The 26,263-nt window shown below is 44.0% G+C and overlaps 1 long non-coding RNA gene across 1 annotated transcript in view; it reads left to right on the top strand.

The window, feature by feature from the left end:
• The window catches only part of LOC105078424 (guanine nucleotide-binding protein G(I)/G(S)/G(O) subunit gamma-2), a 117,310-nt gene extending 109,759 nt beyond the window's left edge, over window positions 1-7,551 (top strand). Inside the window, exon 4 of the long non-coding RNA XR_836155.3 lies at window positions 4,323-7,551. This is a non-coding gene — a long non-coding RNA (guanine nucleotide-binding protein G(I)/G(S)/G(O) subunit gamma-2). The remainder of the gene's footprint in view (window positions 1-4,322) is intronic.
• The last annotated feature ends 18,712 nt before the right edge of the window (window positions 7,552-26,263 follow it).

The following is a 26,263-nucleotide window of genomic DNA, read 5'->3' as shown; positions in this document are numbered from 1 at the left end:
CTCTCAACACATTTGGTATAGAAGGAATGTACCTCAACATAATAAATTCTATGTATAACAAGCTCGCAGCTAACATCCTACTCAATGGGGAAAGATTAAAAGCTTTTCCTGTAAGATCAGAAATAAGACAAGGGTACCCACTCTCACAACTTCTATTCAACGTAGTCCTGGAAGTTCTAGCCAGAACAATCAAGGAAGAAAAAAATAAAAGAAAGATATCCAAATAGAAATGGAAGTAAAATTGTCTCTGTTCACAGATAATATGATCTTATATAGAGAAAATCCTAAAAATTTCACCCCCCAAAAAACAAAAAAACCCTGTTAGAACTAATGAATAAATTGAGTGAAGTAGCAGAATAAAAAAATCAACATACAAAAATCACTTGTGTTTATATACCCTAAGAATGAAATAGCTGAAAAAGAAATAAAGAAAATCCCATTCACAATAGCATCAAGAACAAAATACTTAGGAATAAATTTACACAAGGATTTGAAACATCCATACTCTGAAAAGTATAAGATCTTTGATGAAAGAAATTAAAGAAGACATAGATGGAAAGATATACTGTGTTCATGGGTCAGAATAATTAATACTGTTAAAATGTCCATCCTACCTAAAGCCATTCATAGATTCAGTGCAGTCTCTATCAAAATTCCAATGGCATTTCTCACAAAAATAAAAAAAAATTTAAATTATAGCATTCATATGGAACCACAAAAGACCCCAGATAGCCAAAGCAATCCTGAGAAAGAGGAACAAAGCTGAAGTCATCCACTTCCTGATTTCAAACTATATTACAAAGCTATAGTAATCAAAACAGTATGGCATTCAATATAGACCTATAGAACAATGGAACAGAATCAAGAGCCCAGAAATAAACCCTAGCATATACCATCAGCTAATATTTGATAAAGGAGCCAAAATGTTCAATAGGACAAGGATAGTCTCTTCAATAAGTGGTGCTGGGAAAATTGGATAATCACATACAACAGAGTGAAATTGGACCCTTGCCTTATTTCAGTCACAAAAATTAACTCAAATTGTATCAAAGACTTCAATGTAAGACCTAAAACTATAAAACTTCTAGAGGAAAAGATAGGGAGTAAGCTCCTTGACAATAGTCTTGGCAATGATTTCTTGGATATGACACCAAAAGCACATGCAAAAGAAGCAAAAGTAATTATGTGGGACTGCACAAAACTAAAAAGCTTCCACACAGCAAAAGACACAGTCAACAAAATGAAAAGGTAACCTATGGAATGGGAGAAAATATTTGCAAATCTTGTATCTGATAAGGGGTTAATATCCAAAGGTATTTATATTAAAAAACTCATGCAAGGAAACAATCTGATTAAAATATGGGCAGAGGAGCTGAAGAGACATTATTCTAAAGAAGACATAAATGTTTAACAGGTATGTGAAAAGAGAACTCAACACCACTAATCAGGGAAATGCAAATTAAAACCAAAATGAGATATCCCTTCACACTCATTAGAAGCAATAACAAGTGTTGGTAAGGATATGGAGAGAAGGGAACCCTTGTGCACTGTTGGTGGGAATGTAAATTGACCTGGCCAACTATGAAAAACAGTGCAGAGTTTTCTCAAGAAATTAAAAACTACCATAGGATCCAGCAGTCCTACTTTTGTTATATGTATGTATATTTATTTATTTTCATTTTTATTTTTATTTCATAACTATACGTATATCAAATCAGGATCTCAGAGAGATATCTATACTTGCATTTTCATTGCAGCTCTATTCACAATAGTCAAAATGTGGCAACTACCTAAATGCCCATCCGTGGATGAATGAATAAAGAAGATGTGTTATATATTTACAGTGGAATATTATTCAGCCATGAGAAAGAAGGATATTCTGTCATTTGCAACATGGGTGGACTTTGAGGGCATTATGTTAAGTGATATATTAGAGAAAGATGAATACTGAATGATGTTACCTATGTGTAGAATCTAAAAAAGATGAACTTATAGAAACAGTAAAATGGTGTTTGCCACGGCCTGAGGGTTGAGGAATATGGGGAGATGGCAGTCAAAAAAAAGATACAAACTTTCAGTTGTAAGATGAGTAAGTTCTAATGTACAATCTGTTGACTGTGGTTACAATACTGTATTATATACTTGAAAGTTGCTAAGAGAGTAAATCTTAAATGTTCTCACCACAATAAAATGAAAAATAATTACGTGAAGTGATGGAGGTGTTAACTAACCCTCCTTTGGTAATCATTTCACAGTATAGAAATGTATCCAATCATTACACTGTAAACCTTAAACTCACACAAGGTAGTATGTCACATATCTCAATACAGCTAGAAAAAAATGATAAATAAAAATGATCTATAAAACATGATTTATAATTTTAAAAAATAGACTGACTTTTACACAAATATACTGTACTGGGCTGAATAGTGTCCCCTAAAGTTGATGCCTACCTAGAACTTTAGACTGTTACCTTATTTGGAAGTAGGGGGTATGTAGAGGTAATCAAGTTAAGAAGAGGTCATACTGGATTCGAGTGGCCAGATTCAGTGACTGGTGGGTAGAGTATTTGGACATAGATGCTGAGGAGAATTCCAGGTGAAGACAGACACCATGTGAAGACCATGTGAAGGCCATATGAAGGTGGAGGCAGAGAGTGGAGTGATATTGACAAGCCAGGCTACACCAAGGATTGCCAGCAACCACCAGGCTCTAGCTGAGGATCTTGGAACAGATTCCCCCCTCAGAGCCTCCAGTAGGAACCAACCCTGCTGACCCTTTGATTTCAAACTTCTAGCCTCTAGCACTTACTGTGAGAGAATAATTCTTGGTTATTTTAAGCCACCTAGTTTGGGTTTTGCTGAGGCAGACAGAGGAAACAATTACACACACATCAATACCTGTACCTCTTTATATCAGTCAGGGTAGACTAGGTTTTGCTGCAGTAACAAAAGGCCCTCTCCTCCCATTCTTGGGGGCCTGTGACAACAAAGATAAACTTCTTCCACCATGTGTCCATTACAGTCAACTGCCACTCCACATCATTTTACCTGCAAGTAACCTCTACTTGGAATATTGCCTCTATCTTATCTGAGACAAAGGGAACATAGAGTCCAAAAATCCAAAGATTAATGGGATTAGAAGATGCAATTGATTCTCATTTCCAACCAATAAACTATTAAGTCGAAAAGCCTTTAAGTGACAAAAGTTCTAATCAACTCAATCCTGGGACAAGGAACAAATCAGAAGGATGACCACTATGTTTTATTAAAACCTCTGAATCACCTAAGGTTGGTTCACAATAAATTACTTCAGTTGGACAAAGTGGCAAAGGGAAAAGAACATGGCACACTATGCATTGGTTGTTGAAGCTTCTGCCCCAAAGTAACCCACATCACTTCTGTTCACATCTCGTTGGCCAGAGCAAGTCTGGTGTCATTGTGTGGGTATGCGTAATCCTCACAGAGGGAGGGGCAGTGAATCTTTTTAGCAATAATACAATCTCCCCATTCTTACAGAGGATTATCCTTTCAGTAGTCACTTCAAGAGGCCATTGTACTAGTACACTGATGTGGAAAAATTTTGGAGTGAAAATTCCAGAGCAAGTGTATTATGTCATAGAAGAAACTGACTATTGACTTCATGGTTTTTTGACCCCAAATGGATCGTCCACTTAGTCCGCAGATGTGGTGACAAATGACTTGTCATTTATTTCCCAAAATTAAATCCGCCCTAAGCAGTGAAAATTTGCTACTGTGGAGGAAAGGTACCCCAGGCGACTCCCAACAAGGAGCGACAAAAATGTTGTGAGAAATGGGAAAGAGGAGATCAGCATGGCTTTAGGCGTCCCTAGCACAGTTCCTGAAGAGAGAGGCACAGCTCCAGTATGACAGCAATGCCTAGAAGGCTTACTCTGTGCCAGGCACTAAATGATTTACGTGGATTATCTCATTTAATCCTTGCCGCCAGGTCTGGGACCAGGCTGAGGGAAGCGACCCACCTGGCGCACAGAATTTAAGGAGACACCCACTCTAGGGGTTGTGCAAATATGGTGTTGATACTTGCATGGCCCTGGCCATGAGCGCCTCCTGCAGTGCGGTGCCCTCTGTGCCTCCCTCACCTCACCCTAATCACGGATCTGCTTTCAACAATCTTCCCTTCTTCACACATGAGGAAACAGAGGCTTATGGAAGATGAGCATCTTGCTGCGCTTGAACCCGGGCAGCTGGACATCCAAGCCCGAGCCTTGACTCACTGCGCCTGCACCAGTGCTTTCGTCGGTGCCTGGTCTAAAGTTTTGGTTGTTTTGTCGTCTTTTCCAGGTGTCCAAGGCAGCTGCAGATTTGATGGCTTACTGTGAAGCGCATGCCAAGGAAGATCCCCTCCTGACGCCTGTTCCGGCTTCAGAGAACCCATTTAGGGAGAAGAAGTTTTTCTGTGCTATCCTTTAAGTCTTCGAGTGGGGCCTGAGGAGCCTCGGGGCTCCAGGGACACTGATGTAGAGTTTTTAGCAAAGTGGGCGCCTTTCTAGTCCACAGCATTTAAAGAGAGAGAGGAGAACCATCCTGGAAACTCCAGGCTATGCATGTTTAAAGAAGTTGATCCACACCCCGAGTTAAGAGATCTGATGTCTGCAGAGCTGCCTGGAGGAGGGGAATGTGTAAAGATAAAATCGGTGTCATTTCTTTCCCGCTCCCTCCCCAAACCTTATGTTCCTGCTTCATATTTAAAAAAAATAAAAATTAAAACAGACAGCTGTACTGAGCTAAGATATGTATGACCTTGGAATGAATATTGCCTTTAGAATACCCTCTGACAAGCTGAGTCGTCCAGTGTCGCCACAGTTCGGTGTAATGGCATTGATGTTTCGTCGTTGTGCCTTTTTCTTTTTCCCTTCTCTCCTGCCCCTCCTTCCATCCCCCACCCCCATTAGAGTAGTGAAGGGATAAGACTGGACTTGTCTGTAAAACTGAACTCCAAGGATGATCACCCAAAGGGTTTAGGGAGATGTTCCCTGTGGTTTATCCTCATTGTAATAATAACAGCAAATGCCGGTTGTCTGTGTTCTTTTATCACTATTCCTAACATTTGTACATGATAGCTTTGATTCTGCAAGTAAAAGTAAATCCTGTGTTGTGACTGGTGCTTTCATATATTTGTGACAGTTTTTGAGTAATACTGCATGAAAATGTCCCTATGTTACATCCATTCAGAAGTTTCGTTGTTTTACTATAAAGTTTGGAAAAGGAATGAGAGACATGAAGCTGGGGAGGAAAACACTCAGTATCTTGGAAATTGAGATTACTTCAGAGCCTTAGCCTTGCCTAAAATACCTCCGAGTTAACGGTTGCGTCAATGGTGGCCTCCTCGATGTATTTTCCAGCATCCAAAGCATTTTGATTTTATTCAGGACCCAGGGCAGCCCAGGTAACGCCAAGCAGCAGAGGCAAGGATTCACCCTTAGTTGGGAAATGCTTTTGTCACAGAGTAAGAGCAAATTCCTTTTCCCTGAATCACAGAAATTATAGACTGAGGGAAGGCTTTGTGTGCTCTTCTTAGCGAGAAAGAAACGTGGCCCTCATTCGTTGAAGTAGCAGGAGAAATATCCAAACGACTCCAGACTAGCGCTACTCTCAGTATCCTGGCTATTCACCCGCCAGGGAGAAGGGGGCAGGTGCCGCCCTGCAGCAGCTCCACCACGAAGTGTTCTTGTTTTGTTTTTGCCCCTGAGATGGCCTTTGGTTTTCACTCAACAAAATTTTTAGTAGAACCTTCGCTTTGTTTTTCTCCGCTTTATTAGAGTCGCTCTGTCTTTATTTACAACGTCCTTGCAGCTTGAGCTCTCTCTTCCCAAGAGATGATGTTGACAGTGACTTTTCTTTGTGGCTCTTGCCTCCACCGGTAATGGGAGGCCCTGGAAGTCCTTCTCACTTTTTTCTGTGTCATTCCTAGGCAAATGAGGGCTCTTTTACAGCTCCTTGTTTGCTTCGAAATCCCAAAAGTCCATTTCTGAATTAATTTTATTCTCTTTCCATTCTCTTCCTCCCATTTAAAAAAAAAAAAAAGGTGGAAAGGAAGGGAAAAAGGCTTAATATGCCAAGGACAGATTTTGAAACAGACTTGATTAATATTTTCCTTAGCTCCTTGTATGAGCATAATGGTAAAAGAATCAATACATCCAATTAAAACTCATGCCTAGGGAGCTAGGGAAGAGAATACTGAGACACTGTGAAATGTATGAATGCACTTCTGTAACCAGATACTTCTGTTCAAACCTTGGGATTCTGTTACAGTCATGGGACACTGATGAAGATTTAGAGGGGAAAAAACCTTGGCAGAGTATTAAACTACGGTATTGTACCATTGGCTTAGTAATACTGTGGAATCAGTTAAAACCCAACCACGTTTTTCAAATGAGCCAAAATAGGAATTGAGTATGTGGTCACATAAAAACAACTGTGAATAAAGCACCCTTTGGTGGTGATGAAGGCATTATTATAAGACCCTGATGCTTTTCATAATCCATAATCCATTTATTTTTCTCAGAAGACCTCTTTGTATTTTCATGTAAATCTAGACGTTTGGAGCAATTAAAATGGCATTAAAACTTTTAGGAATACAACTCTGTAATTAAAAGTTAAGGAAGTTCCAAACTGCATTTGACCTTGTTTATCAAAGGAGAAAGAAGGCAGAAAATACACAGCCATCAGATACTAAGTTTAAGAAAAATATGTTAGCTTTTTCCTAATTTCATGTCCTACTTTATGGAATTATAATGCCAGAGTTTTTATATGAGTTTTGACTTACTGGTAGTTTTACTTGTTAAGAGGGAAATAACTTTTTGATGACTTATGCCTCTAAAGAGTTTTAATTCTTTTAGAAATTTTACAATCATTTTCACCAGCATAATTTTATCTTAAAGGGTAACCAATAGGAAAACTTAGCTCAATCATTCAAGGCCCTAATTTATGTATGTAATATATTGGATAGTAATGAAAATCTGCCATGGAACTCATTAAACAGTAGTAATAACCCTTGTATTTATAATGCAAACTCTGTTAAGAAAAAAACAGTCTTCATCATCCTCAATATTAAATCTGCTTTCTTTTTTTTCTTTCAATTTTAAACCAAGTGCTATTTAATTTAAGCCAGAGGTTGCGAATCAGTACTTTGAACTGAGGCTAATTTTGCTAATAATATTTGAAAGAGATTGCTTACCAAGGAAAAATTAAAAATTGTTTCTCCATACTCTCCTATTCTCAAAAGGAATTTTGAGAAACCAAGCATGCTGTCTTAGGGGACTTTGTACTTTTTTTTTTAATATTTGCTTCTAGCTGCTCCTGGCAATGGTGAATTGTTACATATACATTAATGTTTTCCCAGACCGAGAATTGTTCCCATTTTTCCTATTTAAGATCTATGGAGTGTGTCTTTCAAAGAGAAAGGAATACAGAAATATTAAAGCAGAAGAACCTGAATGTGATGTGTACATTTTCATCCCATGTGGACAGTGTATTTGTTTTAATAAATGGAATTTTCAGATTCATTTCATATGCAGTTGATTTTATTGTGAAGGCCTGTGGACCACCTCACGCATCCATTCTGTGGTTAATTTGAGAAAGATGCTGACATGTAACAAGATGGATGAAGCAACAGGAATTCATGGATTTTCTTTAGGGTTAGGTTAATAGAGGCACCTAAGGAAGGAAAAACTGTCTTTAAAAGCCTTTCTCCCTGAGGGAGGCGGAGAAAGGTCGATGGAAGGATCCAGGCTCTGGCAGGCTGGGTGGGCCGTGAGGACAGGTGAGCTGCACTTGCACGTGAACATGCTGTAGGTGTGCCGCAGCGGGACTTTTCCTTTACAACAACAACAACAACAACAAAATGAACGCAGAAGGGCTCTTTTCCATAAGCTCTCGTGACTTGAAAGGAGTACTGGAGAAAGTAAATACTTAGCACTCTACAGTCACAGCTCCTCAGAGATATTCTGAGTCAAGAAAGCCCTCTGTATGTCCCTCACATGATGCTAGTAATCGCTCCTGTTAGTAAAGAAGGAGATGCTGGATCTCCTGGGACGTGTGCCTGCCACAGAAGCGTCTTTAAACCTCTGATGAAGGGACCACTTGGAGTCTGTGGATTCCTCTACTTACATCACTGTTTCTCAGACTGTGGCCCCTGGGTTACCTGCTTCAGAATCACCTGGAATGCCTATTAAAAAGGCAGACACTGGGGCCCCCCCAAACTCAGAATTGCTAGCGTTTGTTCAAAAGAACATGCACTCTGCTGCGTGCTATAGGCTGAGGGCCACTAATTTAAGTACTCGCGACAGCTGGCTTTTCATTATGCCTCACAAAAGGCACAAACTCACTGTAAACATGCTGACTCTTATTCCCACAGCTACAGGAAGTGGCTGCCCTGGAGTGAACATGTGACCTGTGGCTGAGACTCTCAGCAGCTCCTGGACCTGAGACGCTGGGAGGAGGCGGCTGGTGGGTTTTAACTGTGCTCCTGTTCTGTTGGGCCCCCGGCGGAGGATTGCCTCCAGCTCTGGTTCTTTAATAAGCTGCTCACATTTTTGACAGCGCTCATGATGACGTGGGAATTGGAGCTGGGTCAGCTCCAATCCACAAATTGCAAATAATTTGCCAAGGGAAATCCCTTTCCCTTCGGTTCTGCCCCAAATCTACATTTTCTTCTATTTAGAACCAGGAGACTCAGGCAGAATTTATTTTTACTGAAGAGGGTCACGAGCGCCCGGGCCTTTCCTCAGTATGCACTCCTACTATTTCTCCACATGCATAATGAAGGAAGCCGGAGGCGGGGCGCACCTCCACCCCAAGGTGACAGAGAGATGGTACCTGGTGGCCTCAGTGCATACTGAGCACATGCAAGAGCCCATGCAGCATAAGCTAGAGAATGAGAACGAAGCCCCAGGGTTCTGTGTGACCTTCGCCAAGTCCTTTAACTCTCCATGCTATAAAAGGGTCAGGTGTACCTGATTCACACAGTTGTCTAAGCCAAATGAAAGAAGGCAGGTAAAGGGCATCAGGAAGGAAGAGGTGATGAAGAATCACTATGCCCCACTGGCACAATTTCGAGGAGAGGAAAAGTCTAGATCACTCCTTCTCACCTTGTGACCCACCGCTGTCACCCCCGACTCTCATCTCCTCTCACTCTAAGCCATCCCACTTAACCCTGAGTATTCATAATCAGGACTCTCTTGGTTGCTGGTGGCAGGAACCTAGCTGAAACTGGCTAATAACGGAAGAGCTCAGAAATAGGGTCCACTTCAGGTTCGGCTGGATCCAGGTGCTCAGATGATCTCATCAGACGTCTCTTCATTCTCTTGACTCTGCTTTCCTCTGTGCTGGTTTAATTCTCAGACAGGCTCTTTCCCTGAAGCATCAGGAGAGTGTCAGCAGCTCCAGGCTTGCATCTCACCCGTTTAGCAATGACCGAAGAAAGATAACAGCAGCTCCAGTGAAAGTCTCTGGCTGTATCCCTGAGACACTTCCTAAGACTTTTGTTGGCTGGATCTTATTCATGTACCCACTCATCCCTGAACCTGGGCATAGAGGTAGGGTCACTGCGCCACATGGGCAGGACGGAGTTTCCAAGGACATTGAAGTACTTGTACTAGAGAAAGGTAAAGGGCAAAAATAACTGGTGCCAACCACATCTTGCCAGACTCACTGACGTAACTCAGACCTCACCACACCTAGCATCTCAGAGTAATCTGGCTCCCAGTGCTTCTGTCAACCTATCAGATCCATGTGCAACTGCCTGGCTGGCAAGGCCCTGGGAAGTCAAGCCCACACAACTATTCCTACTTTTTCTCCTAAACACTCCCCTGGTTCATCCTGTCTCCTGTAAATCTAACATCTTCTATCCTACCTCCATGCCTTTGCTTAGGAGGTGACCCCCTCAGGAAAGCCATCACTCAACTCCCCAAGTAAACAAATCTCATTTTTGAGCCTAGTCTGAATTCCATGCTGTCTGTCAATGACTTGGGGACTTAACCTGTTACTTTCCTTGCTCAACCCTTGTCATCGGTGCCAAACAACTTAGCATTTGACTGTGTTGGAGGCTTATGCTAAGGTAGACACCGCGGGCCCTGCCTTTGTGGAGCTCATGGTTTAGTGGGGGAAACAGACATGTAAATGGTAATTGTCTCACAGTGAGAAGTTCTAGGACACAGGAAGCTGAGGGGAGGAGGGCAGAGGTGGATTACCAATCCAAAGAGGGGAGAATCTGGTCTCTCGGGGTAAGCTATAGTTTTCCAGGGAGTAGAGAACACCAGCTGCACAGGCCTTTCTTTAATGCTCCTCAGTGACTCAGTACCTAGCACAGCACTTGGGAACACAGTAAGTACTCTGCAGTGGTTGTTGATGGGTTGAGCACGGGACAGATGCCTGCAGAGAAATGGGACAAGGCAGGGGCATAACTGTAAAAACTGGTCTAGTGAGCTTGCCACAGGCAGCGAGAACCAAGCTCTCCCTGCACGATGGTCAGCAGTCAGCTCTGTGCATGGAAGGTTGGACCAAGCTGCAGGGAGCTTGTGACCTCTTGTCCTCCAACTAATTCCTGCTCCAGGGCCCCATGACTTCATTCTCTTTAGCTGGCAGCCCCTTGGCCTAGAAGATATTGCCCCTTTCCAACCTGGATGTGAGATTTTGGGGCCCCTGTGGGCCCAGGGGCCAGAGGAAATACACTGCTGACTGCATTACCTTAATTTCAGCCCCAGGGAAGGGGTCCATTCCATTATCCACTGAGAACACCATCTCTAATTGCCCTCCACTGTGTCCACATGTAGCTTTTAAAATTTAGATTTAAATTAACTAGAATTGAATAAAATGAAAAAATTGAGTTCCTCCGCCCCACTAACCATATTTCAAGTGCCCAGGTGCCACGTGCAGCTAGGGCCCAGTGGAATGGACGTCAGAGACAGAGAAACTTCCCATCGTTTTGGGAAGTTCTATTGGCCAGGGCTGCTGCAGAGTGATGGTGAGCAGCCTTTCTTCCACCCCATGCAAATGACAGAATATGCCTTCTTGTACCCAAATTTTGACAACACACACACACAAAGGGAGGAAGTAAAAATACTATAATAACCCATAATAATCATAACAGTTGGCCACAGGGCAAGGTATCATGGTATAAAGGAGACCAGCTGTGGGCTATGCGTCATTCCTGGAGTCCCCTAAGCCGTAAATGTACCCCTGTCCTTTTCATTCAAGAAAGTGCAAAGGTAAAAATCATGACAGTGATGATGATAATTACAGTGACAGCAAACATAAAGCGAACACTCAATAGGCACTTAACTATGCGCCAAGCATGATGCTAAACATTGTATAGACACCCTTGCATTTAATTCTCACAGTAACTCTACAACATGGACATTACTGATTTCCCAGAGCAGACATCTTTGGACTCATGTCACATCCAGTGACCCACTTCTGATTTCAGCCACAGCTATAGTGATGACTCATTCTTCCCCCAGGGGGGGTGGGCAGTCCACAACCAATGAGGATGAGAGTCTGGATAAATATCTCAGGCGCCCACCTTTCAGAGGATGATTCGGGGGTACACTCGTAGGATTTCTCATAGGGTCTCTGGCAAGCCTGAGTCTCAATTGACCAGAATAGTAACCAGCCCAATAACACATCATACTGGCTTTTCCTCCGTATCTGTTTCATTTTCTTTCCTCCTACATTTCTGCTTTCTGAGATCACTCTCACCACCAGCCCTAGTAAACTAACTGTATCCAAGTCCTTGACTCTGGCTCTGCACTGGGGGTGCTCTAATTCTCCTCCATTTTATAGACAAGGAATTTGGTTTAGAAAGGCTGACATTTCCCGAAGTCCCTGCTGCTGTTAAGTGGGAAATCAAGGACATGGACCTACATCTGTCTTGATTTGCAACAATTTACCTCCAATTTACTGTCTTATAGTACAATTTGGAGTGCAAGTACCTCAGAGGGAGGTGATAAGAAAAGTTCTGAATCTGATCTTATTTATAGAATAAGCAGATTGTTTGTAAACTTCAATCTTCTGAATCACTTTTCTAGAATGAAGAAACCCACGAACTCTTCCTTGACAGTACTTAACCTTTTCTTCACTGTAGTCATCTGGGACCTTGAAAGTATTCACCTGGCACGGAAAATAGTTCCTGCACAAGGAAAACCAAGAAGGGCGATTTATCAGGGAAGGTCCAGGGTTTCTTTTATCTTCAGGACTTGCAGGAGGGGGAAATCCCTCCCTTTCTAGCATCTGCTCCCTTGTGATCTCAGAGCCCCATGACCCTCCAAGGGTCAGAAGCAGGGTGCGTGAGTGGCAGTGGAGGCTTCTGTTAGCAGATGGAGGGACCCCTAAATTAGGAGGCCTGCCAAAGTGTGGGGTCTTGCCACCAACTGTGAAAGAATTCGCACAGCAGAGGCAGAGGGATGAAGTGAACAGTGATCTTATTGCTCAGAAGGGGAAATGGAAGAAAAGCGCTCCAGAGAGGAAAAGGTGCTCGAGTGGGGAGCTGTCAGGCAAGCTGGGCAGTTGGGACAGTTCCACCAGGGTCGGGCCATGTGGACTGTTATGAGAGGCTTCCACCATCTTGCCCTCCTTCCGGGTGTGATGGAGCCAATCAGTTCTTGTTCAAGTTTTTCAGTCCTTGTATGGACTTTTCTGGTTGTCATGGTAATCGTCAAGTGTCACGGTGCTGGGGGGTGTGTCATTTAGCGTGCTAATACATTACAATGAGCATATAACGAGGCTCCAGGTCCACTGGGTCAAATCCTCCGCCGTCTTGGACTGGGTGGGCTCTATCAGTTCTTGTTTTTTCCTCTGCAGCTGCCTCCTAGGACTTAGAGAAGAGTAATTGGTTTCTAATCGAAGGAGGGGCAGGGGTGTGATCCTGGGGCCAATAGCTTTGGTAGCAAAAAGGAAAGCTGCTTTTAATCAGAATGCCTGCAATCCCATCCCCCCAGAAAACCATCTCCAAAGATTCTGTTCAGCCATGAAAGGTTTAAAGGGAAATGAATAATCTCAGAGATAGGCGGTCAGAGTCATTGCCCCCAAAGTGCCTGCGGGCGTGTCCTGATAAACCGCTTGAGCCTGGGCTTCTGTGACTCTGGGAGGCCCGGGGACGTCAGCTTTTCTATAAACAAGAGGTAGGCGACTGGGGGGGTTGGTGGGGGTGGACTCACAGGATTCTGCACCCTTTCACTTCCAGGGGCTTCTTGAAAAGGATCAGGAAAGAATCCCAGGACAAAGGCTCTTGCAAATGCAGCTTCAAGTTCTCACCCAGAGCTGGCGTCTTGGGAAAGGATGAGAATGGTGCTCACTTCCTTCCCCCAGTCCCCCCCACCCCATTTCCTGTCCCTACTCCAAGAATCCGCAGCATCCCACTCCAGCTGGGAACACAGAAGCCCAGCATAGAGCCACACATGTTGCTGCACTTACATCCTCACGCTCATGAGGAAAAGCTTACTGTTCCCAGAATGCTTGGGAAAGCAAACCGTCACTCTCAGAAGGGGGTCGGCATGAGGTACTGGTACATCCCACCCCCTCAAAGTCACTACTCCCACCTGCATTTATTCACTTTACTACAGCAGTTCTCAGAGAGTGTTCCAGGAACTCTTGAGGGTCCCTGAGATCCTTCCTTTCAGGGGGTCCGCTAGGTCCAAACTATTGTTATAACAATACTAGGATGTTAGTTGCCTCTTCTAGGCTCATTTGTGAGTGTAGAATGCAGATTTTAGAGGCTACATGATACTGCTATCATATCAGATTGAATGCAAACACACACAGGTGAGAATTCAGCTGTCTTCTATTAAGCTGATTATTTAAAAGATTTGCAAAATTGTAAAACAATGCCACTCTTCTCATATTTTTTGTTTTGGAAAACGTTATTTATGTTGACATGTAATAGGTTTCTTATTGTTATTTTCAATGAATTCATAAATGCGTATGTTAAGAAAAATTTTCAGTTTTAATTTCTAATATGGTAAATAACAATAGATATAATCTCCTAAACCAAAGTCTTAATAATTCAAGAAGTTTGTCAATAACTTTTAAAAGTGAAAAGGATTCCTTAGACCACAGAGTTTGAGAAAGCCTGCCTTGTTGAGTTTTCGAGCCCAACCCCTCATTTGGCAGGTGGGAAAATTTAAGTGTCATTAAAACCATATAGCTGTTTAGTGGCAGAGTTGTGAACAGAATTTGAGTAAAGAGAAGATGACTCAAAAAGAGGGAGACAGAAGTGTTTTATGCTGTCCCTCTGGCTGCTGTTCAAATGTTTTCTAGGAAAACATCCCTGAATTCAATTTCACAGTTACACAGCATGTTAAGAAATGAATTTTCACCAAAAAAGGGTAAAAATCATGACTCACACAGGTGTAAAATAAACACATGTCAAAGATTTTATTTAATTCATGGTTGAGAAGGAAACCAGGCAGATGTTACAATAGGGTCAATGCAAATGTCAGAGAGCAGAGACATTTCGAGATCAGGAATACCAATGTGGATTTGCAAATGGATATAAAACTGGCCTCACTCACAAAGAGGAAGGGAAGCCCGTTGCACCTCCACTAGACATGCTTTTGAGCTACAACAGCAGATTTGAGAAGTTGGGGCAGAAACTATTCAAACTATGAAAGTGAAAATGCCTATCATTTCCAGAAAAAATTTGCCAACTCTTGTTTTAGAATGACTTTCTGCATGAACATTGAGAATAATTTCTCAGGAACCCAGAGTAAAAAGTTCTGAAGGACTTCAACATAGCATGACCTAAATATGGCAGGTTTCAGAATTATTTGGGGGGAAATTCTGTTATTGCAGGAGTCTTGGTAAGAAGGCAAAACCTGAACAGAGGCTTTAAATTTTCTTCTGAGCACCACTTTGGGTAGGTTCTCCCACTGGATTTCCTGCCTTTGGCTCCTCTATCACTCCGTGGCTGTTCTGGTTTATGTCCTGTGGAAGCTCTGCTTGCATTTACCATTAATTACAATCATTAAAATTAAGTGGTGCCTCCTGTGTGGGAATTTTCCAGTCCCTGACAGGAAGACGCTTCTAAAGGAGTCCTGTTTCTCAAGAGCACCCTCTGCTGGTCAGTTCTCAGAAGGCATCTCATCATGGCGTTTGCATCTTCAGGTGGGTTTTGACGCCAGGAAGAAGCCAAAGGCGGCTTTTCTTTGTGGGGAAGGTAATTAGGTTTTATTTATTTATTTAAATGGAGGTACTGGGGGTTGAACCCAAGACCTCACACATGCAAAGGCAGCTTTTGATCTAGAGACAAAAGTATTTGGGGCAGTGCCTCCAGGCTAGGTCAAGTTTTTCCCTTCCCTGTACGTGGGTGTTAACATCTAAAGATACAGAACTTCTTTATCATCGAACTTGATGAGATAACGAAACTTGCTTTGAATGCAAACTGACAATTGCCTAGATAGGCAGGAGAAGCCTGGAACACACAGCCTTGTAGAATGCTGGCTTTCAAGCCACCTGTTTCTATGGCAAAGCTGTGTTCATTGTTTACCTCCATAAGGAAATCTGATAGTGTCTTGACAGGGGAAGGGCAAGGTTTGATTTATTAAGACCTTGAGGTCTGGTTTAAGGCAGATCAGGGAGGCCTAGTTAGGACTGTGTAAGGATTATGGTATAATGGGCTAGCATTGGTGAACACAGCCAAGTAAAACCAGTCTGGCAAGTAAACTGTCTCCTGATGACTTGAGACTTGCAAGAAATTTCTACAGTGAAACAAAGATTTACCACTTTGCTTTTCCAAGGTAAGAGTCTCTGGAATAGTAAAATTATGCTAATGAGAAAGTGACATGTTAATACAGATAGTAAGCTGTGGGGGTTGGGGATCACTGGTTTGGGTTCTAGGCTTCTTAAGATGTTGAGTGTTGTCTAAGAGGCCTGGGAGGTGGGCAGAGCTAGCAACCTGGTGACTCAAATGTTGGGCCTGCTCTGGGCCTCCAGATTTGTCTGGGGTGACTGGAGCTGTGTTTATAACTCTTCGTATTTGGATGTGGGAACCCTGCAGGTATAAGGGAGCCAGTGAAATAAACCAGAATATGTCACCCCAAAATGCACCTCATTGACATAAAAGTTATTTTTCACTAAAGACAATTAAGAAGCAGCGCACTCAGAAAAACTCCCCCCCACCCCCCTTTTTTTTTGCCTAAAGGCAAGAAATTCTCCCTTTACTGGAGATAGACTCCTGTCAGCCCAGAGGTGGCACCAGACGAATCTGCAAACAAACTTTGTTAAACTAACCCTTATTCTTGTTGAGGAAGATGAGGACTGCTTGCCAAGTTGGACTATCCCTATCCGGAATTCCTCTGTCTTGTCAATTTTTCTCAAATTGATTGATTCTTTACCTATAAAAGTATAAAAGCTTCCTGGTTTGGTCACTTTGAGTCTTTATTCTCTCGTGAAGACTCCCATGTACATGTGAAAATTCAAAAAAAAAAGTGTGCTTTTCTCCTGTTAATCTGTCAGTATAATTTTGAGACCCAGCCAAGGACCCTAAGGGGGTCAAGGAAAGCTTTTTCTTCCCCCTCACTTATCAGGAAAAAAGTTGATCTCCGTACGCTGCCTGAGTGCTGGTTTTACAGGAGTATCTACATTGGGCGCTGAGCAGCCAGGGTGAGTGAGAGAACACCCTATCCTCTGTGCAGGGAGCAGCCCTGCAGAGGCCCTGCCCTCACTGAAGAGCTCCTGCAGGTGCAGACAACAGGGCCTAGGCTTGGCTGGATGCAGAGAAAAGCCAAGGAACCTGCACAGGGTTGACATGAGAGCCAGGATTCCACGGGTGCTGGGAGCCCTCCAACTGGGAAAGGAGGAGCTGCGGGGAGGTCTCCCAGGCAGGGAGGCTGCAGAGCCCCCTGCTGGTAGGGGTGGCGACGGTTCTGTGTGGCTGGAGTCCAGTGTGCTTTGGAAACAAGGGAGGAAAGGAAGTCTGGGGCCAGGTGCTCGAGGCCCTTGTTCGCAGAGGTGTTGAGCTTGATTCTGGAGGTGGAAGGGAGCCTTTGAAAAAGTTTTAGCAGCAATGTGCTAAACATGCTAATTATTCTACTTGTTATTTAGGATTCCACTCCTGCCGGGAGGCTGTAACAGCAGTAACAGACGGAGGGCCTTCACGAAGAAAGTGGCCAGGAGGATGGAGAGGAGGAAAAAGCCACAATAAAGAGGATGAAGCAGGAGAATCACCATGCTCTGACAACCCACTACATGTGAGGATAAGGAAGAGAAGGTTTTCAAGCTTGGAAGGTACAATAGGCTTTGATTCAGTTAGCTGAGATGGGAAATACAAGAGAACAGGTTGGGTTCATTGTGGACGGTGCCCCTTTGGGGAAAGGATTAAGCTGATTATTTTAAAAACAACAACAACAACAACAACAACAACAACAACAAACCCAGCAGACATTGGATCAGCTCTGACAACAGAGCAGAAGTTACCCTTCTGTAAGGGACATTGACATTTACAAAGGAGCTCTCCATTTGTAAGGGTGTCTCCCTCTCTGTACTGGGAAGAGAAGGGTGACCCTAAATCACAGGAGACTCTAATCCATGGAGAAAGCGGGGACTTAAATCTGCATAACAAACAGGTGCTTTTCCTGGTCATCGCCCCCCATGACTGGCCTTCCCGAACCCTTTGTTTGTTTTTAATGAAGATGGTATTTCAGCCTGAATTCTAAGCCACCTCTTGGAGAGGTACTCGTTTTCCCCAGGTGTCTCCCATGTACGTACACATGAGGTATACCTGAGAATAAGCTCGTTTGTTTTTCTCTCATTAATTTATCTCTTGTCACAGGGCCCCAGCTGAGAATCCAGAAGGCTAGAGGGAAGAGGTTTTATGTTCAGCTTCGCAGGGTTGGCTGTGAGGTCCAGAGGATGGGGCTAGCCGGGGAAGTGCAGAATTCGAGCTTCTCCAAGAGGCGGGGTTTGGACAGACGGGTTAGGCTTCACAGCTGAAGCCACGAAATAGCTGAGGTCAGCAAGGAGGAGGGTGTAAGTGGAGAAGAGAGAAGGAAACCGTGAAGGCAGCAGTGGTACCTGTGCTACAGGGTCAGCGGCTGAGCAGAGCGCGATCCTTACAAGGCCCTTGCCTCTCCCTCCAGGGGTGGAGGCTCTCGTCAGAGGACCAGAAAGTGTCTTAGAGTACCTGCGGATACCTGGGGGGCCTCGTGTCACCCGCCCTACAGACAGGGTCATAGACCACAGAGAGGACCAAGCTGGGTCAGGGAAGGACAAGCACCCCCACCTCACGGACAGAACGAGGAGGACAGAGAAGGTAATTAGTTTTTGTGGAACAGAGGATTTGACCTATTTCTTCCTCTGAATTTAATCAACTCAACGCCTGAAAGGGTGGGAAACAATAGAAGTGGGAAGGAAATTGTACCAAAAGAAGCTGCCTCTGTGGGGATCCAGCCGTGCGAGCTGCAGGGAAAGCAGTGTGTTGCTCTGGTCTCGGTGGTGGACCAAGGACAGACGAATGGTCCTGATGGGAGGCAGGGCTGAGCCGAGCCTCAGGAAAGGGTCTGAGTTAGAAGCTCCTGTGGAGACGCTGTCAGCTCGTGGGAGCCCGCAAAATTCCCTGACAGCTGTTCTCAATCTTAAGCACATCACTTGGAGAGCTTGTTAAAACACAGATTGCTGGCCTCGCCCTTAGACACTTGGATCCAGAGCTGGAGAGGATGCATTTCTTTATTTTTAAAAACTTTTCCCCCGTTTTATTGAGATATAATTCACATACAAACTGTATAATTTAAGGTGTACAATATGTTGACTTGATATACATGTAGATTTCCAAACGATTACTACCATAGCATCAGCTAACACAGAAGGTGCATTTCTAACACGTTCCCAGGGGATGCTGATGTGGCTGGTCCAGGGATCACTCTAAGAACTACTGGTCTGTGAGATCCCCAAAGGGTGGCGTGCACACCTTTACCCAAGGCGACTGTAGACAGTACTAGGGTGAATATCAAACATTGAAACAGTAGTGTATGTATTTTCAGGTGTATTTAAGAAGTTCTGCTTGCCTATAAAATTCATGATTTTAAGGATACTCTGGTTTAGAACAAAACTAAAGTGGGTCCAAGCAAAAAGTGAGTCAATTTAAATAAAAATACTTAGCAAAAAAGTGTAGGTAAAATTAGGGGATAAATCAGATTAGGGGATAAATCAGAAAGTGGTATGCAAATTATTAATATTAAGTAAAGATGAACATAAAGAGGAAATGACCTTACACTTATGCTTACTGTGTAGTTAGGGTTCAGGGTGGGTGTCCCAAATTAACAAGCAGAAAGGCCTGGACACTGCGCAGTCAGAACCGTCACAGTGAAAAGCCATCAGGTCTGCTGTGGAAGGGAAGTCAGCTACGTATCAGCCCAGTCCGGGCAGCTGATTGGGTCTCTGTTTTAGCGATGAGGACACTGAAGTTTTGAGAATTTGCTTTCCAAGGTCACAGTCAAATTAGGAGTAAATCTATGACTAGAATAGATAGAGCATTGCAGAGTTAAGAGCAGCAAAATGTGCCTGGGACACTCACCTGGAAAGCTGGACACGCGCCTCTGTTAGCCCTGTCCCTTCCAGATAACCCCCCACCCAGAAATAGAGGGGCTTCGTACCATGGCCCTACCCTGGGCCCTCCTTCCTCTCCTGTGGGTGACCCAGGACCTCCACAGGGGTCACCGGCCCACCTGTACATGTGTATATACAAGCCCTGCCTATAAATCATTTTGATTGTTTACATTTGTTCAACAAATATTTCAAGAGCACCTCTGGAGCTGGGACACAGTGCTAGATACGGGCTACAAAGCAATGGAACACAAACCTTGCCCTCCAGGAGCTCACGGCCGCCCATGGCAGCAGATGGGAGCTGATTACATGGCGCAGGGATGCAGGGAGGAAAATGCACACCACCAGTTGGAGGGAGGGTGGTCCACATCCCCCCAGAGGTGGTGACCTGCCCTGGGTCCTGAAGGTCAGGAAGATTTCTCCAAGCAGAGGGAGAATACGAGGCTATTCCAGGCTGAGAGAGGAGCAAGTGCAAAGGTGCGGAGAAGAGAGGTCATGGTGCACTGAGGAACCAACGCTGGTTCCGCGCGGTTCAGGCACTGAGTGTGAGAGGGCGTGTAAAGTAGCACAGCATAGACTGTCTGCCAGGCACTGTTGCTAGCACTCTGTGGGCATGCATACACGCACGCACGCACACACACACACAGGTTCTCTGTGTATCAATTCATATATGCACAAATGAATTAATATACTTAATTATATTAACTAATATAATTAACATGCACACATATATATGCAATATGTGTAGATTATGTTGATGCATATAAATTCATGTACACATATGTGTACATGTGAATATATGTAATAGGTTGATGAGTAAGTACAGCTAATTTTAATCCTCACAAGTCTACCAGGTAAGCACTATTGTTATTCCCATTTAATACATGAGGAAACTGAGGCACAGAAAGCTTTCATAATTTTCCCAAGGATATACAGTTAGTAAGTGGCAGAGCTGGGATTTGAACCCAGGCCCTCTGATTCTAAAATCTGAACTCTTATCCACTAAGCTTTGTGGGACTGACAGGATGAGGATGGGAAGGAATGGAGACAGGCTTCAGACACGGAGGGCCTCAGGCACCAGGCTGGCCGGTGGGGCTTTATCTTGAAGGGTTTTAAGCAGAGGAGTGACAGGATTCATCTACTCAGTCAATTAACACATATTTATTAAGTGCCAACAGTATTCTGGGTACCATACTCCAGAACCTGGGGATGGAGCAGTGAACAAGGCAGAAACCATCCCCTCGGTCGGGGAGCTTATCTGCTAGCCGAGGGAAGAGTCATTAAAAGTTCACAATTAGTTGACTCCTAAGTGAGTAAGTGGAGGAGCAGATCAGGGCCAGGTCTAAGTGTGCAGCCAGGGTCCCAGACTGTTGCAGGCAGCTTCTCCAATCAGGGAAATGCCATGTTAGGGCTGCATAGACATGAACGAGGCCAAGGGAAATAGGGGGAAAGGTTAGGGGAAGTCCAGGCTGAGGAAAATGGGTATGTTGGGCCTCTGGCCAACTGGCCCTGGAGCACAGAATCAGACTGGGGAAGAGGAAAGGAAGAGTAGGCTTTAATTTTGGAAACATTGAATTTGAGGTGCCAAGAGGACATGCCAATGGAAATGTCCAGGGGGCACTGGGTACCAAGATGGGGTTCCAGGGTCTGGGCTTCAGGAGAGAGTCCAGACCTGAGGGGAAGGATCTGACAGTCAGCAAACATGGCATTTAAACCCACAGGAATGAATGAGCTTGTCAGGCAATGTCTGACTGTAGAGGGAAAGTGTCTGCAAGTGATTCCCAAGATAGACTAGAAGGCAAATATCTGAAATCTTGGGGCAGAAAGGAGGGAACGCCAGTCATAAACCACCAGAAGGGGGTCTTCCTACCCCCAACCTCAGCCCCACTCCAGGCCTCACACTCACAAAGAGCCTCATGTACAGACTTTTAGCTTCCTTTCCACATGAGGCCACATACACAGTCTTCTTACCTGCATGTTTGTGTTAAAAGTGTTCATTTGCTGTATAGTAAACATTTAATATACAAGATTTGGTGTTCCTTGATTCTAAAACCTCAAAAACTAGAAATTGTCTGACCTCCCTCAACTTTAGGGAGCCCTGACAGGGTAGGCAAGATTTTCCACGTGTCCTCAGTGTCCCTCCCAAGCTGCCTGGTTTCTTCATTGTTCCAGCCTCCAACAAGTTCTTTCCTAAGAACAGTGTCTCTGAGGCTGCATGACATCCTGCCAACGCCCCCTTAGGAACACCCCTTTTGGATCCCAGTCCTCCAGAGTCCCTCCCCCGCCCCTTTCCTTAAGCTGGGAAGAGTGTCAGGAATGACCAAATCTTGGATGACAGTGAACTAAGATCACAGAACGTGTGGATTCACATTCCAGGGCCGGTTCATGTGCTTCTTCAAGGTGCCTGAGCATTCATTCAAATTCGGGAAGATATTCAGGTGGTCAAATTGCAGTTTCCTTTTGTTAATCAGATTTTTCTGTGACACTCTGTAGAGCTCCAGTTTTAAGGCTATATTTGTGAGAATTCGTAAGAATGACATTAAGAGCCCAATGCCGTGAGTTTTGTTCCCACTTCTGGCACTAACCAACCCAATGGCATCTTTGCTTTTTTTTATTGCTCTTTTTTTTTATTGCTTTTTGAATTTTTATTTATCAACTCAGCAAGTGTGTGTTGGGAGCTTACTATGTACAAGGCTCTGTGTTAGTAACATGACAAAGAAAGTCCTTGAGCTCAGGAAGTTTAATATCAGGTAGGGTATGATGACCCAAGTACAGCATGATCTTAACACAGTACCCAGAGGGTGACAATCAGTCTGCGTTCCATGGGGGCTCACGTGGCAGGAAAGATGCGCCCTAGCAGAGGTGGCATTTGAAAGGACCTTGAAAGATCAGGAGGTCTTCAGAAGATGAGCATGGTAACAAGGGCTAGGGAAGGGGGTGGGAGGTGGACTGCAATGGGCACAGCATTCCAGGTGGAGGAACAGCATAAGCAAAGGCATAGATGCGGAGAATTCTGGGAATTGTTTAGGACCGTGCTTACGACTGTGACTGATCCACAGTGAGTTAAATACAGAAGCTGAGAGTAAGCATTTGAAAACTTCAATAGTAATTTGAGGGAGTAATTTTGTGTTCAGACTAATAATTTAAAAAATGAACTTGTATTCATGTATGTCCTTTTACTTCATTTTTCACTTAGTGTTAGACTTTTGTGTATTTTACTATTGAGATCAACTGGAAGATTTTTTTGTTTTGTTTTGTTTTCAACCTTGTGTTTTATCTATTTTACATACAGTAATTAGCATCTGCCAATCCCAAGCTCCCAAACTATCCCTCCCCACCTCCCCACCTCCCTACCTGCTTTCTCCCCTAGTAACCCTAAGTTTGTTTTCTGTGTCTGAGAGTCTCTCTCTGTTCTGTGAATAAGTGCACTTGTGCCCCCCGCCTTATTTTTCTTTTTTTTTGGATTCCACATATAAATGACATCATATGGTATTTTTCTTTCTCTTTCTGGCTTACTTCACTTAGTATGATGATCTCTAAGTCCATTGCTGCAAATGGCATTATTTTAAAAAGGCACATTCTCTGAAGCCTAGGGATGTTAGAAAGTTGGTCTCATTGGGAAATAACGAACCTTCATTAACAATCTAAATTATTTATTCCTATATAGTCATTAGTGGGACCCATGAGGTCAGGTCTTAGGTTCCAGCACTGCCATCGAGGGACTGCGGGATGACAACTGGAGAGGGAAGGATGAGAGAGGATGCTGGTCTTGAGCAGCCAACTCCCCTGCCCAGCATTGAATACTAGGCACTGACCACTAAATTCCCGGGAGGCTGCCCCGCTCTCATTTGCCAAAGCTAAGCAGGGATGACGCAGCAAACATGAAAAATAAAGAGAAACAAAGTATTGGAAGAGTGATGGGTATAAAGAGCAACATTTTTCCTCTTCATTATTAAACCCCAGTGTTGGCAGCACATTGACAGTATTTTCCAGGAAGCTTTGTAAAACGAAAAGCCTGTAGGGAACCTGTTGTGCTCTTCCTGAGCTTGGAAGAGGAACTGGGGCCAGCCTCACACTGGAAAATAGGAAAATCTGTGAATTAAGTATCACAGTGGGAGAGCTGGGAAACATGTCTTGACTGACAGTGGCTGTATTTCTCCCTTTTTTTCTAATGTGCTTTCTCTCTCAGCTTTATAATTTATTTTACTGTCACTGAAAAATTATCCAGGTGGTTCTCCAGCTCTTCCAGCGTGCTAAGTAATAAATGGGAGGTATGAAGGTGAACAGTTTCCAGGGATGACTCTTAATCAGGCACAGTGATGGCTGGAAAGGGAGGAAAGGGTAATTTGCTCCGGGGAATCCCCTCTCGTGTACATTAAAATACAGCAGACAGCGTGCTCTGACATCCGCCCCTGCCTGCCTTACACTGCAGCAGCCTCCTAACTGGCCCCCCAGTTTCTTATTATCGGCTCCATTCTGTTCTCCACTCAGTAGCTGGGACGATCATAAAGCCCAAGTCACAGCTTGTCACCCGCTGTTTAACACCTTTAGCAGCTTTCTGTTGTTGCACTTAGAATAAAACCCAGACCTCTTGGCCTCCAAGGCCCTGCTGACCTGCGGCAAAGATAAACAAGTTGGATACTAGTTAAAGTGGTAAGGACAGATTGTAATCAGTGATACATTTTGCAGTCAGGCAAAGAGTCCATCATGAGTTGAACTCAACCTGGATTTGTAGAGGTGGACGGGCACTTTAAAGGGAGAATGAGGGAGCAGGGAGAGTGGGCAAACAGGGGCTTAATACAGTTAGGGAACGGAATGATCACAAAGGGCTAGATGGTATAAATGCCATTAGGTTGGCTGTGTCTGCTGGTGACAGCTGTGGAAGTTAGGAGTCTGTCCTCCAAATGAGCCCGAGACACAGAGGCCCCATCCGCAGCTGATGGCCAGAACAGACAGCAGTTGTTTTTGACAGCCTTGAGTTTTCTCAGGCAGGCATTTTACGGGGGAAAACGGTTATCTTAGGGATGTGGCCTTGAGCTGTTAGAAAATACGTTAGCATTTGTTCAAGTCTTTATATACCAAGGTTAAAGCCTAATTGGGGGCTCAGAAGAGCCTGGCTAGAGTCTGGCCGAGAAGAGGATCTTTGTGAGCCACCCTCCCGCTGCCATCACTCCGTCCCCACTTAGCACCCACCCACCCACCTATCTCGTCCATGCCCTCCTTCCATCTTGGTCTGCCTTCAGTTACCAGTACCATGTCCTTCCTGTCAAAGGAGTTTTTCGCTCTCCTGTTTTCTCTGCCTTTTCTCCCATTTGGACATCAGCTCATATTTCATGACTCAGCCTGAAGATCACCTCCTCCAAGAGGCCTCCTCTGACCGCCCTATCTAAAACAAGTCCCCCTCTGTTCAGCTCTAACTCATTTGCCTCATTGCTGTTGTTTTCTGTCTCATGTTGGGCTGTAAACTCCGTGAAGGGAAGGCTCAGATCTGTCTTCGTCCTTCTATCTCAAGTTGTCTAGCATGGTACAGACAGATGCTCATTAAATATCTGCTGAATGAATGAATGAATGAATGCTCTCCACCCTCACCCAGATCTGACTTCCTCCAAGACGGACCCACTGTGAGCTCCTAGGGGTTTACATGTCATTTGAGAACGGTTCTATGAGACTGTAAAGCGGTAAGTAGAGAGTCTCGGGTTTGTGCATCAAAACAGAATTTTACTTAAAGTGTCCTCATAACTGAGAGCCAGTGTGGGATTAGGGCAGACCTGGAGGAGTTCTTAGAGCTTGCACGGTGAGCTCCAGTGCTGTGATTTGCAGGTAGGAACCCTGGGAAATCTGACCCCAGTGTGAAGCCTGCATTTAGAGCCCACCTGGCAGGACAATGCCCTTCACAAGAAGATCAAAGGCCTTTGAGAAACCTGACTTCCCAGCGCTTAGGGATCCCTGCAGGAGCAGCCCCTTCCCAACCCCCAGCAGACCCCTGAGAAAGACTAGTTCTCAGAAACTTTTTTAAAAAGTGGGTGGTATTATACTAAGTGAAATAAGTTAGACAGAGAAAGAGAGATACTGTATGATATCACTTAGATGTGGAATCTAAAAAATAAAATAAAGTAAATATAACAAAACAGAAACAAACTCACAGTGGCTACCAGTGGGGTAGGCAAGAGAGGGGTTGGGGACAACCTGGTACGTATCAAGTAAGTAAGCTACAGTGGGGAGGGTATAGCTTAGTGGTAGAGTGCATGCTTAGCATGCATGAGGTCCTGGGTTCAATCCCCAGTCCCTCCATTAAAAAATAACAATAAACAAATAAATAAATAAATCTAATTAAAAAAAAAGTAAGCTACAAGGATATACTGTGCAGCACAGAGAATATAGCCTGTATTTAAAAATAACTATAAATGGAGTATAATCTTTAAAAATTGTGAATCACTGTGTTGTTTACCTGTGATTTACATAATATTGTGAATCAGCTATACCTGATTTTCTAATGATAATTATAAAAAGAAATTTGAAAGAAGGGAAATGACTAAGGCCTTGTGGGTGACTCAGAGAGTTAGCAGATCTACCAGAGGGCCCACTGGGGTGTTGAGGGGAGAGAACAGGGACAGGTGGTATTTACGGGAAGGTCTGTAAAGCAGATTATTTGTTTGTATGTTAATATATGAGATCATAAACTCTACCTT

The sequence above is a fragment of the Camelus bactrianus genome, chromosome 6 (assembly GCF_048773025.1).
Source record: "Camelus bactrianus isolate YW-2024 breed Bactrian camel chromosome 6, ASM4877302v1, whole genome shotgun sequence".
NCBI classification, from domain to species: Eukaryota; Metazoa; Chordata; class Mammalia; order Artiodactyla; family Camelidae; genus Camelus; species Camelus bactrianus.
The sequence above is the reverse complement of the archived record's forward strand: the minus strand, read 5'-3'. Positions and strand labels throughout refer to the sequence as shown.